The sequence below is a fragment of the Tenrec ecaudatus genome, chromosome 12, assembly GCF_050624435.1.
Source record: "Tenrec ecaudatus isolate mTenEca1 chromosome 12, mTenEca1.hap1, whole genome shotgun sequence".
In the NCBI taxonomy this organism is placed as follows: domain Eukaryota; kingdom Metazoa; phylum Chordata; class Mammalia; order Afrosoricida; family Tenrecidae; genus Tenrec; species Tenrec ecaudatus.
This window is the reverse complement of record NC_134541.1, coordinates 89922067-89940838: the sequence shown is the minus strand read 5'-3', so window position 1 is coordinate 89940838 and position 18772 is coordinate 89922067. Positions and strand designations below refer to the sequence as shown.

The 18772-nt window shown below is 39.0% G+C and overlaps 1 protein-coding gene and 1 non-coding gene across 6 annotated transcripts in view; one reads left to right on the top strand and one right to left on the bottom strand.

The window, feature by feature from the left end:
* The window catches only part of SPOCK3 (SPARC (osteonectin), cwcv and kazal like domains proteoglycan 3), a 416201-nt gene that overhangs the window by 155995 nt on the left and 241434 nt on the right, over window positions 1-18772 (top strand). The window lies entirely within an intron of this gene.
* Window positions 12121-12225, bottom strand: LOC142423547 (U6 spliceosomal RNA). Its single transcript, XR_012779177.1, has one exon. It is a non-coding gene; the product is annotated as a U6 spliceosomal RNA (small nuclear RNA).

Below are 18772 nucleotides of genomic sequence, written 5' to 3'. Positions count from 1 at the left end.
GAGATATGTGTGTAATAATATTAAGGCCCAGTTGTCAAGTCAGCTCAATTCCAGATGGCATTGACTGCTTTATCTTTGTTCTCAGAATGAAAATCTCAAGTTTGGTGCTCTTCTGACATTGGCACTGACTGTTAAGTACTGCTTAGTGGGTAGTGGAGGCAGAAGGTCCCCATGCTTATACAACCTCACCTGGAGGTGGCAGCAAGATTCATCATATAATGTAGTCTTCTCTGCTTGAAAACGTCAATATTCTTAGAATTCAGGGAATCTAACTCCTTTTAGAAGAAAGCCCCATGATGATACATGAAATGTAAAAAGCAAGGTTAGAAAACATTTATGTAAAGGGTCAGATAACACATGTTTTAGGGTTTTGTTGGGCACATGATGTCCGCACAACCATTTTACTCTGCTCTTGAAGCGCCAAAAGTGCATAGACAGTAAGTAAACACATTTGGTATGTTTCCAATACATCTTCGTTTATAAAATAAACAGGTGAGCCAATTTTGGTCTTTGCAGTGTGGCTTTTCAACTATCGAAAAATAAAGTAACTAATCTTTTTTTTTCATATCAGGCATCTTACTCTGTGAAGTTGGATGACCTAAACGAAACAGAAGACAGGGATAAGTGGCTCACAAAAATACTTTGAGGCATGATTACTCTCTCAAGCCCCACAAGTAGATTTTCCCAGTATCTGTTGTTACCCATCTATCCCAGGAGGTGGACCTTTGTTCAGTACACTGCACATGCTAATTAATCAGCCCCTATCTTTCAATCGATGCTTTTACACACAGGCACTTCCAAATATTTTTATCAACTTAAATTATTACATAGGTAATATATTGGTTTTAATCGTTTGTTTGGACATATATTTTGTCAATGTACTGATGATACAGGATGCACCTGAGAGTTCATGGGAGGAATAGGAATCATCTACAGCTGGACTATGAGATGTTGGTCATGTTCTCTTTTCCTTCTGCATTTTGATAAGATTTCTACTTTTTCTCTGATCCCACTACTTGGTGCTCTACTACGTGCATATATTTTCTCCCTGAGAACTTGATGTTAGTCATATACTTTGCCTGTTTATCCTTTTGACTTTCTTTCCATGCTGGCTCTCTCATCAGCTATCTCCTTGGGGTACTCCATTGCGGCTCCTGTCAATGTGTAGTTCTTGACATGATTCTCATTCATATTCTCCAAACACATCCATTAATTGACAGAGCTTGATCTTGCTGTGACATCACTTTTGTAGTGTTGTGTTTTTTGGATTTGTGTGTTAATTGGAGGGTGGGATAATTCTAGAGGTTGTACCAGTCTATATTCTTTCTATATTGAGTATGGTTAACGTCATAGAAACCATAGTCATCAAGCCGATTCTGAGTCATATCAATCTTATGCACAGAATTCAACAATACTGTAGCATTTTGAAGGCTGGATATCTTAAAACTACTAAATGTGTGGTTAGCATATGAGCACTCATTCATCTGACCAGGGCCTTAAATATATGTTAATACATAAGACTAGGATTCCATGGATTAATTCAGGAAAAAATAAATCAACAAAATGAATGAATGAAGATTTGAACTTTCTAAAACGTTAACCATACTATTATGCATAGTTGAAGAAGTTGATGGAAAAGTATAGCTTTTGCGATGTACTCTGACCATTAGTTGTAGACCTTGAATTTTCACCCTTCTCTGTGATTCCTGTTTTCTGCTATCCTGATGATATGCTATCAAAATCAGCATGATTGCAGAAATAGGGATACGGGGTGGAATTCTAAGAAGCAGTGCCATAGATACAAAACATGTTTATCAAGGCAAGACAGGATTTGAAATCCAAACCTAAAGTTTAAAATAAAACAGAAAACCAGTTGCTGTGGAGTAGATTCTAACTCATGGCCACCTACCAGTGTTACAGAATATTACTGTACCCCATAATGGCTTTTTGACTGTAATCGTTACAAAAGTAGATCAATAGGTCTTCTTATGCTTAGCCATGGTGTGGGTTCAAACTGCTAACCTATAAACTAGTAATATAGCGCAAAATATCAATCTTAGTGTCTCTTTTTGATTTCCCATGTGTGTGACTCCACCAATTCCCCATGATATCAAATAATCTACAGCTTATTATTCAGGCAGGTAGAAGTTACATGTAGGACTTGAAGCACAATTATATGCTAAGTATGTTCCTGTCATTAATTCTTAACATTATACCTTGACTTAATTGCCAGGGCTCTATTTTGAAAAAATAGACTACCATATATACTCAAATATAAACCAAGGTACCCAATTATTACCTGGGAAACCAGAAAAACTGACTGACTCGAGATAAGCCTAGGATGGAAACTACAGAAGCTATTGGTGAGTTTCAATAATCAAAACAAATGAAAATAAAATTACTAAAAATTGAGACATCAGTGGGTTCATGTATTTAAATATTTATTTTAAATAAATACATAAATAAAAGGACAAGTCATTTAACATTAGTAAACCAGTACAGTAAGTAGAAAATAGGTTCAACAAAAAACAATAAGGTATCAACAATGATACCTTAAGAGTACTATTCCCTGAGCTCAATCAGCAACCAAGCTAAAATGTAAAGAGTTAAAATCCTTCAAAACTGGATCCCTCCTCATCATCCGTATCCCAATGCAGAGCTTCAGCTGGTGTGAGGTCATCATAGACACTGTCCTCACTGAGATCGCTGTCATCACCATCACTGCTGTCATTTTCATACAAAGCGCAGTCTTCACTGCCATCCATAGCATTATTAATACCTACATTTCTGGAAGGCACGTCACACCGTGTCTTCTGGAATGTCTCCCCATGCATCTCGAACCCACTTTGCTATTAACTCTATGTAAGGCTTCATGAGATTTCCTCCTTTTGTTAGTCGGGCTTGATCAGATGACATCCATTCAGGCCACATCCTTCACACATGGTCTTTAAAAGGCTTATTCAAAGATACATGTAATAGGACGGCTCTGATTGGTTATACGTGAGTAAAGAAACATTCAAAGCCCTGCAATCACCTGCAAGATAACTGGCCCTTGTCCCATTACCTCGGGGGGCCCCAGCGAGATGTTCCACCTTGCTGGGGTACCACTGACCCGTGTATAAGCCGAACATTTGTGCTGAAAAACTCGGCTTATACACGAGTATATATGGTAGTTAAATTACTCTTTGTCCTTTTAATTTTCTTTTCTCTGAAACACATAATCCAAAGCTATAAAATAGTATGAGGTTGTGCAGGGTGCTCATTCTTATTACTGAGAGTCTAAAACCACCAAAATTCACGGCTATGGAGTTGGTCCCCTCCTAGTCATTCTATTTAGGGTGTTCCAGGCTCCAAATCTTCACGGAATTAAATATCCTCAACTTTCTTCCTTGGAATATTGGAGGGCTTGATCTGCTAACTGCATGCTTAGCAGTGCAATGCCTCCCCAGCAGGGCCACCAAGCTCCTTACTGAGAGTCTGCTAAGGTTGTTGCTAGTACTGTGAGTCAGTCCCTAGCAACCGTCTGTATATCAGCATGAGAGTCAGCCTGGTCCTGTGCCATCCTCACAATTGGTGTTGTGCTTCAGTTCCTTGTTGCAACCGCTGTGTCAATCCATCTTATTGCAGACATTTTTTTGCTACCAAGTATGGTGTCCTTTTTCAGGGACAGGTCTCTCTCCTGAAAACATATCCAAAGTATGTGAGACAAAGGGTCGACACCCTCACTTCTAAGAAACATTCTGGTTTTACTTATTCCAAGACAGAGCTTTTTGGTTTTGTCTTTGGCAGCCCATGTACATTCAGTATTCTTTGCCAGCACCATAATTCAAAGGCATATATTCTTCTTCCTTCCTCCTTATTCAGTGTCCAACTTTCACATACGTAGGAGATGGTTAATCTTCAAAGTAACATCCTTGCTATGGAATACATTAAAGAAGTTTTGTGCCGCGGATTTACCCAGTATATTAGGTGGTTTATCTCTTGACTGATGCTTCCATAAGCATTGATTATAGATCCAGAAAGACTAAATCTTCAACAATGTCAATCAATATCTTCATCTTTCATGGCGTCACCTACTGGTCTAGTTGTGAGAATTGTTGTTATCGTTACATTGAGTGGCGGTGTATAATTAGGGCTGTAATCCTTAATCGCGAGTGATTCAAGTCCTCTTCACTTTCTGCCAGCAAGATTGTGTCGTTGCCTGTCTCAGGCTGTCCAGTCTTCCTCCAGTACTGACGCCTCCTGCCTCTTCCTAGAGACCAGTTGCTCTGAGGATTTGCTCAGCAGACAGCTTGAATAAGTGTGAGGAGCGGATAAAACTGTGGTGCACAATTTTCAGATTTAAAATCCTTTTCCTTTCACTCAACTGCCGCTTAATCCATGTGCAGGTTCTGAATGAGCCTATTTTAGTGTTTTGTACTCTTCATTCTTCTTAAGGCGATTCATAGGTAGTTATGACTCACACAGTTTCACACTACTCAAAACCCAAACCGGAATATCAGACCAACACAATTCATCACTGGGAAGTCCCCTCTGATCATAGCACCATCTAGGACATAGAGAGCTGTCTCCCGGGCTTCTCATGCTATAATCTAGTTAGTAGCTTTCTTTTGCTGAGTGGCTGTTGGGTTCGAATTACTATCCTCTAGATTAGCAATGAGTGTTTGATCTCTATTCCACCAGCCTTCCTTTGAACTATTCGATGGTCTAAAATTGAGTTTTAATTATGAACAATCATTGTTTTCAGGGGGCATTTATCTAATAATGTCAATTATAAGAACACTGGTCAATCTAAATCCCGAGTTACTGGGAAAATTATTTTAAAACTTAGCAGTTTCCTTTCCTGAAGTCACTCCGTGTCCTTATATTATCTTAGCCCCTCAGTGCTGAGGATGACAGAACATACAACACTCGGTTGGAATTATGCTGATAAGAAAAGAAAAGAAACAACCCAAACCCGGTCCCCTGCTTTAGGATGTGAAATAAGTTTATGAATAAGCCTTTGATTATTGGGAACAAATATACTTTATTTAAGTGAAAAGCCATGAAAACTGGTAAGTTTTGGAGCCTGGAAAAGTGAAGAATGTTTATAAAGGAGAAGTTGGCCATTTATTTATTTTGCAAAAAACATGCATGGTAGGAAATATCCTGCTCCAACAGATGGCAGATTCTCTTACATATTTTTATTACAGGCATTTTTAACTTTACTTTTTGCTTTTTCAACTGTCTAAATACTTTCATCTTTATAGTACATATGGCATCCCACCCTGAAACAGGTAAACGTATTTTTGATCTAATTTAATTATCCACATTAGGATACTTTTAAATGTCATATCACTAAGTCCATAAACAACTATGCTAATGGGGGAAATAGCTTGGCTCTGCTCCAAACTCATTCCAGTTGCCAATACCATAAAATCCCATTTACTTTTCCATAAAAGTGTTTGATATTGAATTTACTTTCCCTTGGACTGTAATTAACAGCATTCTGAACTGCTTACAAGCTTCAGTTGACTGGCAGTATTAATCACACTTTCATAGAAATTGGCTATTACATTTGATTTTTCCCCTCTGTGTTCTTGACATCTACTCACTGATGAGAACTAAGGAAATGGCCCTTTTCACTGGGCTCTATGGGTATTTATTTATTTACATGTTTAGCTTATAAAGATCTTCTTCTCCTACTGCATCTTGCTTCCCAATTTATATAGATGTGGAATAAAACCAAGAAACAGTATTTCTTGTCAAGAGGAACAGTTTATTCCAGATAATTAAATCTAGAAATGTTCAAAGAAAACTCAGCATGAAACATAAATTAGATTCTATCAAGGGATCTAGGCCATTCCCCATGAATGGGTACCAACAAACAATTTTATGGAAGCTTTGAAATGTCATTAATAGTTTTGAAAGTTTTGGAAACCAGCATAGTTTGTAGAGAAATCAAGTAAGGTTTAGTTCTGTGTTCTTAAAATGCACTTCTGACGGAGGTTCTATTTTCTCTATTTGATAGTATCTTTAAAATGGTATCTAATATTTCTGTGCCTGGACCCTTATACATGCTAATATAGATTTATTCTTGTTTGCATTTTTCTACATGGAATTTCAAGAGATGAAAGTAAAATTATATATAAAAAGAATAATTTATAAATTATCAAGTGGACATGGGGATGGAGGGAGAGAGAGGGACAAAGTGAGGAGCTGATACCAAGGGCTCAAGTAGAAAGAAAATGTTCTGAAAAAGATGATGACAACATACGTACAAATGTGTATTTGACACAATGGATGTATGTATGGATTATGATAAGAGCTGTAAGAGCCACCAATAAAATAAAATAATAGAATTAATGTAGAAATACAAGGGAACTTCACAATAATAATCTGTTGAACTATTTTATTCACAAATTTAGCATGGAACTATAGTGTGCAAATGTATCTAGAATCAGCTTCTACTTTATAAGAAGGTAGAGATATTATCTCAGGATATTATCTCCTCTCTAGAGGAGAATTTCAGTAATATGTATATATATATCTCATTTTGTCATACTGTGGTGGCTTAAATGTTGCTGGAAATTATGTAACTGGTATTTCAAAACACAGCAGGGTCAACCAAGATGAATGGGTTTAACTAGCACTTGAGACAAAGAACAAACTGAAGAAGGAATAGGCTGTCCATTTATGCAGAATTAACCACTAAAAACTTCAGAATAATAGCAGAAAATAGTGGTGAACCACTTTCAGATCTAGTGCCAGAAGATGAGCCCTGTGTTAATCTGGGTAGACTAAAGAAACAAATTCATAAATACACATATGTGTATTAGAAAGAGGTTTATATATAAGAGCAGTTGAATATTGAGAAAACATCCCAGCCCAGTCCAGATCAAGTCCCTACATCTGATATTATATGTCTGACACCAATCTACAAAGTCCTCTTCAGATTCATGAAGCACATGCAATGATGCCAAATGCAGGAAGATCACAGTCCAGTCTTGTGGATCCAGTGGCATTGTACGCATCTCAGCACTGGCACAGGTCTCCACATGGCTTTGCAGGTCCAGGGTTCTGGCTGCATCAGGGTAGGTCCATGTGGCTTCTCCTCAGGGATGTCTCACAGGGAGTCAAACCTTGTCAAAAGAGAGTCTCCAAGGAAGTGAGTAGGGTGAGAAAGAGTCTCCTGCCTCCAAGGAGGAAAATACAGGAGTTCCCAGAATTCTCAGGAGAAGGCCATGCTAACACAGAGGCCTCATTGGTTATATCTTGCTTGACAGGCCAGAGCCAGACTCCACCCCTTCGCTCATAATCCTCTCAAATTGCCACCAGATTATATAACTACCACAAGCCCCTCAGCTTCGAAGGCACTCAAAATATGACTGAGGGAGGGCTGTCTTTTTGAGGGAGAGTCCACCATGATGGCATGAATGTAGTAAAGCTTTCGGGATCTTCATTTGCTGATGGGATTAAACATAAAATGAGAAGAAATAGCTCTCAGTACCTTTGACACATGACTCTAGGAAAATGTGAAATCATCACACTTGACATGGAATGCATAACAATAGATATCCTAGACACAAGAAGGCTGAAAAGGACTAGAATTACCTATTTTGAATCAAGTTATCCTATGGTTTACTGTGTCAGAGGGAATTGCATTCATGTTCCATAAGGACATTTCATGATTTTTATTGAAGGGCAATGCTGGCTATGACAGAATAATATCTAACCACAGTCAAGGAAATCCAACCGATTTCAATCAACCTTCACACTATACCACCTACCACCAAGCTTATGAGAAAGAAATGGAAGAATTCTACAGATGACTTCTGAAATTGATAAAAATATAACCGAGATACATTGACCATTATTGGCAACTGGAAGGCAAAAGTTGGGAACAAAGACAAATGAACAGTAGTTGGACAAGTGGCCTCAGGAGAGAAACGAAGCTGGAGATGCCATGACAGAAATGTGTAAGACCAATAATATCGTCGTCATAAGTACTCTCTTTTGAGCAACATAAAGGAGGAGGAGAGACGCCGGAGAAGAATACTGGAAGAATGACAAGACTTCATCTTCTATACTTTAGACATGTTGTCAGTAGAGATCAGTCCCCCGAGAAGGGCACCAGGCTTGGTAAAATGTAAGGGCAGGAAAGGACAGGTGAGCCCTCAAGGAGATGATTGAAAGGAGAGGCGAGCCCTCAAGGAGATGATTGACACACTGACTCTAACAATAGACTCAGGCAGAGGGACAATTGTGCGGATAGCAAGTAATAATAGTAATAATTTACATAGCAGATTACTATTTTCACTTAGAAATGAATCAATTAACTTAAAAATAGTTAATTGAAGCATAATAATATGATTGAGAGAGTGGATTCTGAAACAGCCTATTCGGTTTTGAGTTTGGTTTCTAACAGATACTGAATATGAGATCTAGTCACTTAACCTGACCTAGTCTATAAGTTAGTGAGGATGTTTTATCACAATGGTGGGCATTATTGGCTCAGTGGTACAGTGCTCATTCACAGTCACGACCCATCGATTGTGGGCAGGTATGAGGCCAAAACTATTTTAGTGGAAATTCCAATCTTAGACCTACTTGGAAGAAAGGGCCTATTTCCAGATAGTAGCACATGAAAAGCCTATGGATTAAAAACAAAAAGAAGTATCACAGAATGATATGGGACTGGGCCATGTTGCAGTCAGTTGTGCAAGAGTGTTTTATTCGTTGAGGCTAGCTTCATCATAGAACTAAGTGACTAAAATGCTTGAAGAGCGGTACCATTATACATTTGGCATTTTACTCCCATGATTTGATGGCTTCTGTGTTGTTGTGATCCTGCAAGCCATGCCAACAGTATTTCAATCATCAGCAGAGTCACCTATGGTGGACAGCTTTTACAAAAGAAAAGAAAGAGCTAACAAGCTACATAGAAAATTTGCCAATGAAAACCACATACAATGGAATATTGACCAATATATTTCTGGGAAAATATAGGTTAGAAATCACTTAAAATATACCATAAGTGAAACAATGAACTTGAGCATTCCAACAATTCTAAAGATGGTGATGCTCGGGCAGCATGCCTTCCGGTGCATGTGGGCTCACTATGCGTCAGAGCCATAACTAACAAGGCAGATAGGTGTCTGGGTTTAAGAAATTTTTTTATTGAATACTTTAAATCATAATTGAATCATTTTATTGGGGGCTTGTACAACTCTTATCACAATCTACACATATATCCATTGTGCCAAACACTTTTGTGCATTTGTTTCTCACATCATTCTCAAAACATTTGCTTTCTATTGGAGCCCTTGGTGTTAACTCCTCATTTTCCCCCTCCTTCCCCGCCCCCAGGAAACCTTGATAATTTATAAATATTATTATTTTGTCATATCTTATACCGTCCGGCATCTCCCTTCATCCACCTCTCTACTGTCCGTCCCCCAGGGAGGAGGTTATGTGTAGTCCTTGTAATCTATTTCCCCTTTCTCCCTTACCTTCCCTCCACCCTCCCAGTGTCACAACTCTCACCACTGGTCCTGAGGAGTTCATCTGTCCTGGATTCCTTGTTTTTCCAGTTCCTATCTGTACCAGTGTACATCCTCCGGTCCAGCCGGATTTGTAAGGTAGAATTGGGGTCATGATAGTGGGAGGGGGAGAAGTATTCAAGAACTAGAGGAAAATTGTATGTTTCATCATGGCTACACTGCACCCTGACTGGCTCATCTCCTCCCCGTGAACCTTCTTCAAGGGGATGTCCAATTGCCCACAGTTGGGCCCTGGGTTCCCACTCTGCACTCCTCCTCATTCACAATACTGTGATTTTTTTGTTCTTTGATGCCTGATACCTTATCCCTTCGATGTCTTGTTATTCTCACATGCTGGTGTGTTTCTTCCATGTGGGCTTTGTTGTTTCTCAGTTAGATGGCTGCTTGTTTATCTTTAAGCCAATAGGACCCCAGATGCTATATCTTTTGATAGCCGGGCACCATCAGCTTTTTTCACCACATTTGCTTATGCACTGCTTTGTCTTCAGCGATCCTGTCAAAAAAGGCTGGTGTGCTGCTTATCGAATACTTTTATTGGAGGCTCTTACATCTCTTATCACAATCCATACATTCTTCCAGGGTGTCAAGCACATGTGCACATATGCTACCATCATCATTTTCAAAGCATTCTCTTCCCACTTGAACCCCTGATATCAGCTCATCATTTCTTCCCCTTCCCTCCCCGGCCCTCCCTCCCTCATGAACCCTTGATAAGTTATAGATTATTATTTTCATATCTTAAATAGCCCTCCGTCACCCCTCACCCACTTTTCCATTGTTTGTCCCCCTGAGAAGAGGTAATAGGTTGATCCTTGTAATTGATTTCCCCTTTCTCTCCCCACTTCCCCCAAATCCTGGTATCTCTACTCTCATTGTTGGCCTTGGGGGTGGGGTTATCTATCCTGGATTCCCTGTGTTTTGGGCTCTTGTCTGTAGCAGTGTGCATGTTCTGTTTTAATCTTATTTGTAAGGTAGAATTGAGATCATGATAGTTGGGGGAAGGCACCCAGAGAACTAGAGAAATGTGCAACTGCCTCATTTCTTCCCTGTGACACATCTGTAGGGGTATGTTCAATTGTCTAAAGATGAACATTATGTACTCGCCCCATACCCTCCCCCCTCTTCACCTTGGGTATGATTTTGTTCTGGGTCTTAGATACCTGGTACCTGATCTCATTGACACCTCATCAAAACACAGGCTGGTGTGCTTCTTCCATGTTGGCTTTGTTGCTTCTCAGAAATATGGCCACTTGTTTATCTTCAAGCCTTTAAGACTCCAGACCTTATAGCTTTCAATAGCCAGGCACCATCAGCATTCTCCACCACATTTACTTATGCACCCATTTTGTCTTCAGCGATTGTGTCGGGAAGGTGAGCATTACAGAGTGCCGGATTGTTAGAACAAAGTGTTCTTATGTTGAGGGAATACTTGAGTTGATGCCCAATGTCTGTCTACCACCTTTTGTTATATTTTATTGAGTTAGTTGTTAAATATCAAAAAACCAATCCCACTCATAGTTTTAGACATAAGTGTGAGGTTTTGCCCTTATTCTTTAGCATATAAACTTGAACTAACTATGGTGATTGTCATTTCCTAGTATGTTTTAAAAATGAAACAATAATGGCCAGGTAACTTATTAATTTTAGAATATGAATTTAGAATATTTAATAGGTTTGGTTTCTGAAACTACACCACTTGATTTCTTAAATGTGTATTTTGGTGATTGTGTTGCCTAATTCCAAAAAAGAAAAAAGAAAAGAAATAGAAATGTATCACAGTGGAGACTAATTAATTGAAAATCAATTAGCTAGTGCTGCTGTAACACAAAACCCACGATTGATGACTTTATTTGAAGTTTATTGGAAAAAAGTTTTTTAGACTTTTTTCCCTCAATTCTGGTGTCTGAAATTAGAAATAATTTTTAGTCATATTGATTTCCTCCCTGTCAGTAGCTAGAGAAATCCTACATGCCTTCAACATTGAAAACCAAGTTTCCTATGTAAATTATTGAAGGAAACAGGAAACATCAAAAAGGTGGAAGAAAAACTGAGAGTTTGGTAGACACTTACCCATTTAAAGAGGTCATATGTAATCAAGAAAATAGTGCTGTTGAAGTCCAAATTATATTAAAGGCATCAGCAAAAAAAACAAGACTCCAGTAAGTGACAAAATGTCAATTGAAATGCTTTACAAAGCTGACGCAGCACGATAGGCACTCACTATTCTCTGCCAAGAAACTTAAAAGATAGCAATGTAAACAAAGAATGAAAATGATTCACAATTGTTTGTGTCCATTCCAAAGACAAGTGAAAATGTTTGAACATATCATTCGTATCACATACAAATGCAACTCAAAAATTGAGTTGCCCCAGTGCATTGGTCAGCTGCTGTTATAAATTGAAGCTGGACTCCTAGAAGGATGTGAAACAGAGGAGGATATCATTGTTGAAATCAGATGGATCTTGGCGGAAGGCATTGACTACCAGAAAGTTGTTATTTTTGTTTGACTATGAAAACGCATTGGTCTGTGTGAATGGGGATTGCAGAACACTTACTGGTAATTGTTCTTTTTTTTAATAAAATATGGAACGCTTCATGAATTTGCATGTCATCCTTGCTCAGGGGCCATGCTAATCTTCTTTGTATCGTTCCAATTTTTTAGTATATGTGCTGCCAAAGCAATCACCTGGTAATTGTTCTTATGTGGAATTTGTACATAAAACTAAAAGCCAGTTATTCAAAGAGAACAATGGGATGCTGCGTGTTTTAAAATCCGGGACGATACGCTTCAGAATTATGTCCTTTCATTGTACTTATTCAACATGCTGGCTGAGAAAATAATCAGAGTAGTCGGGCTCTATGAAGAACATGGCATCAGGATCGGAAGAAGCACATTAATAACCTACTGTATATAGATGACACTTTGCCCTGTAAGCCCAATAGGTTATTTAAAGTTCTTGTTGGTCAATTTCAAAGACTGTAGCCTTCAATAGAGATCACAAGTAAATTTAAGAAAACAAAACCCACAGGACATGATTGACACAGTGGCTGAAACAAGGACCCAAACAGAACAATTGTGAGGATGGTGCAGACCTGGGCAGTGTTTCTTTCTTTTGCATGCAGGATAGCTATGCGTCAGAAATGGAATGAAAATACCTAACAATAACGTATTGCTTGTTCTGCATTTCATGTTATTGTATTTTGTTTTAAAAATTATGTTGCAATAAATTGGTGGCCAATAAAAGTATTTATTCTTTAGTAATTTTGGGAAGGCGAGATATAACACAATGATTTTTCCTAAATCTTAAAGTAGAAGCAGATAGAAGAGCAGCATTTGTGGTAAGCTTCCTTGACCAAGTTAGCAGTAGAAAAATCACATGCTCTTGCATGAAATGAGGAAGACATTCCAGGATTCACCCTGTGGTTGCAAAAATTAATGTGCTGAATTTTTGCGTCATTTGCTGTGCGCCCATGTCACTGCTGTTAGGTGCCATTATCGAGTGTTCGTGTTCTTCTGATTCATGGTGACCCTATGTACAAAAGAATGAAACACTGCCTGGCCCGGCACCATCTTTCAAATTGTTCTGATGTCTGAGCCATTGTGGCAGCCCCGGTGTCCATCCGTCTTGCCCAGGGCCTTCCTCTGTCCTTCTCCAGAGACTGGTTCTTCCTGACAACATGTCAAAGCACTTGGGGCATAATTTTGCCATTCTTGCCTCTAAGGAGCACTCTGGCTGTACTTCTGAGACAGAGTTGTTTATTCTTTTGGCAGGCATAGCACCTTTAACATTCTTCCACAGTACTTTAATTCAAATGCACGGATTCTTTCTTCGTCTCCCTTATTTAAGGACCAACTTCAACATGCATGTGTGGCCACTGAAACGACCATAGCTAGGATAAGGTACATGTTAGTCCTCACAGTAGCATCCTTTCTTTTCGACACTTTTAAGAGCTCTTGTGCAGCATATTTACCCAGTGCAATGCATCATTTTATCTCTTGACTGCTGACTCCCTGAGCATTGATTGTAGATTCAAGCAAGACAAAAAAACCTGACAACTTCATTCTTTTCTTCATTTATCATGATGCTCCCTAGATCATTATCATATCCTTCTTGTATGCACTACCAAAGAACAGAGAATCAAGTAGATTGCTGGAAACTTATAGTAAATGTTAGCCATCTACTAAGTAGCATAGCATTTCATTGTTTGTAACATCCAGGGATTTCTCTTATTGCTACAAATATTGATATAATCTTTTATTTAAAGTTATTTTGTACTATCTCAAAAACTCATGTTGATGTTTTGGGTGATGTTATTGTAATTTGAGCATTATAAAAATCTGAAAGCTAGAATTTAATTATTGGGATGAACCAAAATATAAATATATTACACTATTTTTGTCTCTAATTGAGCTAAGCAAAGGGTTAGAAAGGAGATGATTACAGTCATAAAATAGACCTCGTGGAGAATAATAGATCATACTTTAGTCTATAGATTTTGCAAACCAGTGAACCATTCATGTAAAGCTATTATTATTGATAGAAGCAGCTATGTGATGGGATCAAATAGTAACATCAATATTATTGACTCGCAATTTGTGCGAACAAAATCAAAACTAAATTTGAGAAGTCAGTTTTCAGTTTATGCCTAAACATGGATATGTTTAAAATATACTTACAGTTATCAGTTAGATGGGATTGTTTTCAGAGAAGGGACTCGGAGGGAAACACTTTCAGTGGACCTCTAGATGCCTCCTCCCAATCCTCAGGCGGCCTAAGTTCTGAAGAGGCTGATTTTGTGCTTCTGTAGGAAAGCATCAGCGTACATTCTCCACTCAATGATGGAACCTCTGCCATCATGTCTTTCTTAATATAGCACATTTAAAAAAAGATACGTGTTATTTTTATTTTAGTTGTTATGATTATGACGAACTTTTATCTATTTCAGTGTTGAACATGCTCCATATTTAAGTACTGCTTTCCAATAGAACACTTTTATGAGGACGTGTGCAACAGATTTGCTGAGTGCAGCACATAATTTTATCTCTCGATTGCTGCTTCAAAGAGAGTTAATTATGGTTCCAAGTAAGACAAACTTGAACAACTTCGATCTTATTTTTTTGTTTAAATCATTTTATTTGGGGGCTCGTATAACTCTTTTTTTACATTTTATTAGGGGCTCATACAACTCTTATCACAATCCATACATATACATACATCAATTGTATAAAGCACATCTGTACATTCTTTGCCCTAATCTTTTTCAAAGCATTTGCTCTCCGCTTAAGCCCTTTGCATCAGGTCCTCTTTTTTTCCCCTCCCTCCCCGCTCCCCCCTCCTTCATGAGCCCTTGTAATTTATAGATTGTTATTTTGTCATATCTTGCCCTATCTGGAGTCTCCCTTACCCCCCTTCTCTGCCATCCGTCTCCCAGGGAGGAGGTCACATGTGAATCCTTGTAATTGTTTCCCCCTTTCCAACCCACTCACCCTCCACTTCCCCAGCATCGCCCCTCACACCCCTGGTCCTGAAGGTATCGTCCACCCTGGATTCCCTGTGCCTCCAGCTCCCATATGCATTAGTGTACAACCTCTGCCCTATCCAGTCCTGCAAGGTAGAATTCAGCGATCTTTTTTACTTCTATCATGTTACCGCTTAATCCACTTGTTCCTTTGCATTGAGCTCCACATGGAAGCCTATAATCTTTGCTCTTAATCAGAAAGCACTTCAAGTTCTCCTCACTTTCAACAAACAAGGTTGTATCATCTGCGTATCATCAGTTGTTAATAAGCCTTCCTCCTATCCGAATGCCTTATGCTTCTCATGTAATTCAGCTTCTCTGATCATTTGCTCAGCATAGATTGAATAAGTATCGTGGGAGGATACAACCATGATGGACACATTTCTTGATTTTAAATCACACAATATTCCTTGCTCTTTTTGCACAGCAATCTCTTGATCTATGTAAAGGTTCCACAGAAGCGTCACAAGGGGCTGGGGGATTCCCATTCTTCTCAGTGCTATCAAGAGTTCATTATTGTCCACACAGTCATACACCCATAGCCATTAAAACTCAAGAAAACATCTCTCTGGAATTCACTGCTTTTAGTCAAGATTTAGCTGACGTCCACAATGATATCTCTTGTTTTGCATCTTTTTCAGAATCAGGCCTGAACCCATGGCAGCTCCTTGTCAATGTGCTGCATCAACTGCACACAGGATTGTTTTCAGCAAAGTTTTACTCCGCACATTCTCTTGGGTCACTGTGCTTTGCTATGGGTACAAATGTGCATATCCTCCAGTTAGTTGGCCGGGTAGCTGTCTTCCACATTTCTTGGCATAGACAAGTGAGTGCTTCCAGTGCTTCAGTTGTTTGTTGGAACATTTCAGTTGGTATTTTATCTTTGGTTTATTTGCTAATACCGTCACTGCAGCTTCGACATCTGCCTTCATTGCCATTGTTTTTATCTCACTGCTACCAACTGAAATGGTTGAATATTGGCTACTTCTTTTTGATACAATGGTTTTGATATTCTTTCCATCTTCTTTGAATGCTTCTTGTATCAGTCAAGATTTTGTCCATAGAACCTCTCAATATTGCAACTTAATGCTTGAAAATTTGAAGTTCTTCCAGTGTGAGGTACCCTGAGCATCTTCTTCCTTTCGATTTTCTAGCTCTGGGTCCTTGCATGTTTCATTACAACACTGTTTGTTTTCCTGAGCTGTCTACTGAAGTTTTCTGTTCCGCTCTTTTGCGTCATCATTGTAGGATGAAGGATGTAGGATGAGTGTTCTTCACTGTAGCATGAAGAGCAAGTTTCAGAGTCTCTACTGACATCTACTTTAACCTTTTCTTTCTTTTCTGCCTTTTAAATGACATTTTGATTTTCTGATGGGTGATGTTCTTGATGTCACTCCATATCTCAAGTATTGTGTCAGTAGTGTTCATTGTGCCATATCTGCTCTTTTTTACTTCTTCTGTTCTTGAGATGTTCTTGAAATTCCATTGGGATAAATCCAAAATCGTTGAGGTAGTTAGTTAGTTAATTTTGCCGACCTGGCTGATGAACACATGTGGGGATAATTGAAGAGCGGAGGGATAGATAGCTCAGTAATCCTTGCCTTTTGAGTTCTCGGGTCTCTTGCTTTCTGATGGTTGGACCAGGGTGCAGCTGCCTTAGCAGTTCCCTGCTCCAGCTTGCAAGGCTGACTTCCTGCAAGACATCCCCAAGGAGAAGCCCCATGGACCTACCCCGATGCAGCCCTGGGTGCTGGGGCACCCGTGTGGAGACCCCTGCCAGTGTTGAGATGCTTACACGCTCACTGATGTGACTTTCCTCCTGCAATTGGCACCGCTGCACTTAACCTTCATATAAAACTCTTCATTTACATGAGTTTCTGTGTATTTGTTTCTCTAAAGTACCCAGACTAGTAGAATCATATTTTGGCTCTGGTGTGTGTACTTGTTTTACTTTTCTGCAGCTTCAGGGAGGTGCACAATAGATGGTCAGCAGTCAGCCCTTGGCCTCACTTTAGCTGCTGATACTGAGCTTCTTCATGGGCTCCTCCTACAGGCCTAGTCAATTGGATGTCTGTGCACTCCATCTGGAGAAGTTCATGTGGATCGTTGCCTTTTGTGTTACTGAGAAAATGTGTTTGTGGTGAAGGACTTGTTGGTCATGCAAAGTCTATAATGTAATCTCCAGTTTTGTTTCTATCGCCAAGGCCATATTTTGCCATTACAATTCCTTTCTTGGGAGAAAGAAGTGGCTTTATACTCCTGAGAAAAGAGTATAAAACTCGCAGGGCAGTCCTACCCTCTCCTACAGGGTCACTCTGAATCAGAATCCATTTGATGGTAGTTTGATTGGTTTTGTTTGGTTCCTTCCTTTTTGTTACCACCTTTTTTTTTCCAACTGTAGAAGTACTTCAAATCTTGGCAGAAAATTTCAGATTCATAAGCCAAGATTATAGAATTGAAGTGACATCTAAATAGTAAATTCAGACTGAGAGTTGTAGTGGCACTGCAAGCTAGGTGTCACTTTGCCAATGAGTTCAGTGATTCACACCCACCCAGCTGTCTGTTGCCACAAAGATTTACACTCTCCAAACTCCTAAATACCATCTCTGCAAATTTGAATCAAGTCCATGGAAGTTTTTTCTGTTCCTTGTTTGCTTGTTTTGGCTTAGGGAAACAACATATTATATCAAGCAAATCTGCTACAAAAGATCTCTTTAAAGTGTTAAAACACACACACACAAAGATATCACTTGTAGGCTAAGGAGTGTTTGGTCCTAGCTATGATATTTTCATTTGCCTCATATGCATGTAAAAACTGGATAATAAATAAGGAAGACTGAAGAAGAATTGATGCCTTCAATTTATGGTGTTGGTGAAAAGCCTTATATACTGTAGATTGCTGGAAGACAAACAAAGATGCTTTCTTATGTGACAATGGATAAATTCTCTATTAAATATGGTTTCTTCGCTTTTACACAGTTTCTTTTCTGGGCTAAGAGAATTACTGACATTGAGTCGATTCTGACATCTCATAAGGCTCCAAGGACAGAGTAGAACAGAAGTAGCCTGCCACATTTCTGCATCCCTCTTCCTGTGCATGGCTGATGCACTTTACCACTGGGCCTCTGAGAGTTTAGAAGAGAGAGCTTTTTCAATCAATGAGGAGACAGTAAATATTTAAGGCTTTGCAGGCCACATTTCTGCCTTGGTAGCATCCATCCCAGCAGGCATGGACAGTGCTAAAAAAAACCAGTGAAATTAGCATTGCTGCCCCTAAACCAGGTGTGGAATCATCAAGGAAAGAGAACTCTGGGGTCCTTGGGTTCAGACCCCAGTTCTACTTCTAACGAGCTGTGTGAACTTTAGCGGAATCCTGAGTTTCCTTCTCTTTGCCTTCTTCATCTATATAATGAGCATGCTGTTTGAAGTACTGACTTACCTCTTATAAATACTGTGGCGATTGAGTAAACTGCAATTCAATTCGAAAACTGCCTGACAGAGAATAAGGGAGAAATACCAGTAATTCATAATTGTTATTACTTTATATAATTGTTAGTGTCCTTATAATTGATTCTAAGGATGATTCATTCAAAATATTTACATTTTCCTGTTATTTATAATGGAACAATGATTTTTTACCTTTCCCGGCTGTAAATAGACCTCAAGTTTTGTATACACATGTAAATAGTACACATCCCAAGCTTATGAA